This window comes from Lepeophtheirus salmonis, chromosome 11, assembly GCF_016086655.4.
Source record: "Lepeophtheirus salmonis chromosome 11, UVic_Lsal_1.4, whole genome shotgun sequence".
Classification (NCBI taxonomy): Eukaryota; Metazoa; Arthropoda; class Copepoda; order Siphonostomatoida; family Caligidae; genus Lepeophtheirus; species Lepeophtheirus salmonis.
This window is the reverse complement of record NC_052141.2, coordinates 2,495,861-2,497,812: the sequence shown is the minus strand read 5'-3', so window position 1 is coordinate 2,497,812 and position 1,952 is coordinate 2,495,861. Positions and strand designations below refer to the sequence as shown.

Sequence of the window (1,952 nt, the reverse complement as noted above, 5' to 3'; positions counted from 1 at the left end):
TAACAGTTGCTCATATTCTGTAGTGAGACGTTGTTCACGAGATTAGGGAGTAATTTTAGCTTTCTTTGGTAAATACAGACTCTTAGGCGGCTGATTTTTAAGGGAGAGACGCAAGCTTATTTATAATAGGAGAGATCCAGGATGACCGGGAGAGATGAGAGGAAGAAGGACGTGGAGGAATGAAACTACACACTGTTTATACGCTCATGTGTATTCTAACTATACTCTAAATATATTTACATAAGACGACACTATTTATAATACATAAAACTCAGTACTTAAATACATAAACGAATATACAGGAAGATAAAAACCAGAAAGGACATATTAAATACATAACATCACCCCCCAAGCACCAAATCCATGGCGGTGCTTAAACAGGTTCCTCTCCATGAACAGCAGCCTATAGATCCGCTCCATCCATGTCCAGGCGAGGACAAAGCATTCTTCCTTGTATTTTAAAAGTTTATCTCCATAGACGTGCCGTGCTCTCAGCACGCGCACCGGAGAAAGGAGAACAATACTCCTCATAAAGGTTTCAAGGACCCGAGCACCTTGCTCGTCCCTGGGAGAAATAACATTCACCCTTGTTGAAGTTTTAAGGACCCGAGCACCCTGCTCGTCCCTGGGAGAAACAACACTCACCCTTGTCGAGGTTTTAAGGACCCGAGCACCCTGCTCGTCCCTGGGAGACATCTTGCTCGATGTACCCTCATCCAACTCGGGATGATCCACAAGAGAGACCGTTCCACATCCATCAACCAATGATGTGAACGGGAGAGTAGGAACAGAGGAGAACCAAAATTGTGTAGGAATAAATCCATTGTTAATTATGTGGTCCCGGACCCGGACACACACTTCACTTCTTGAAAGTGACCAAGGTTCTCTTCCTTCCTCCACGAGGCCCAAACATAGGCACAGTCCATATTGCTCCGCCTTCCGTAGACGAACGAGCGTTCTCCCCATCGACGAAAAAGGGCTACCCAACTCCAACAGGGCTAGCTTCGCCGACGATCCCACAGCAGGGAGGTCACGTGATCCTGATCCCATCCTCGTCGCCAATGTTGCGTCTTGACGAGGGAGAGACGCAAGCTTATTTATAATAGGAGAGATCCAGGATGACCGGGAGAGATGAGAGGAAGAAGGACGTGGAGGAATGAAACTACACACTGTTTATACGCTCATGTGTATTCTAACTATACTCTAAATATATTTACATAAGACGACACTATTTATAATACATAAAACTCAGTACTAAAACTCAGTACTTAAATACATAAACGAATATACAGGAAGATAAAAGACATTTATAAAAATGTTACTTATTCTTTAAAATCTACAAATATATTTAAGTTTTAATGGTAATATTTTTCAGTATGTTCTTAAAACATTACATTTGATGACATATAATTCTTTATTTATTTTGATAAATCCTTGTTCAGGATTTATTCGTATATTTAAATGAATATAAACAATGTCTTGGGAATTTAATAAACTATTTTGCTTCTAAGTGGCTCCTTTTTTTTCAGATATATTTCAAGGATTTTTCTTTTTTCAATGTGAGGACTGAGCGTATAACAATAACTACAATATTATAAAATTAAGGATCATATTATTTTAAATAATGCACACAACCTTATAAAAATATGACATAGCTAATTATATTAATTTTGGTGTATACCTTATTTTGATAATACATCAATAATATTTACGGTACGCACAACAAGTGTCGTCAAACAGACTACGTGTTAGAAGTACAATTTGCAGAATGGAAATGTTAATTTAACAATAAGCATTGTAGGATTTTGATTTATATAGCCATTTAAAAATAACTTTTTTAATATCATTCTCTATTGGTTAAGAGATTTTAAAGTTATGTTTCTAAATTTATTCCTTATTGTTCACTTAATAGAAAAACAAAATGTAGAATAAAGAAATACTTTGGATACTCA

General features: G+C 37.2%; 1 long non-coding RNA gene across 1 annotated transcript; it reads right to left on the bottom strand.

The window, feature by feature from the left end:
* Nucleotides 1–213: 213 nt before the first annotated feature.
* Nucleotides 214–1,205, bottom strand: LOC139906566 (uncharacterized). Its single transcript, XR_011782192.1, has 2 exons — nt 615–1,205; nt 214–554 (listed from the first exon to the last, which is right to left on the bottom strand). It is a non-coding gene; the product is annotated as an uncharacterized lncRNA (long non-coding RNA).
* Nucleotides 1,206–1,952: the final 747 nt, after the last annotated feature.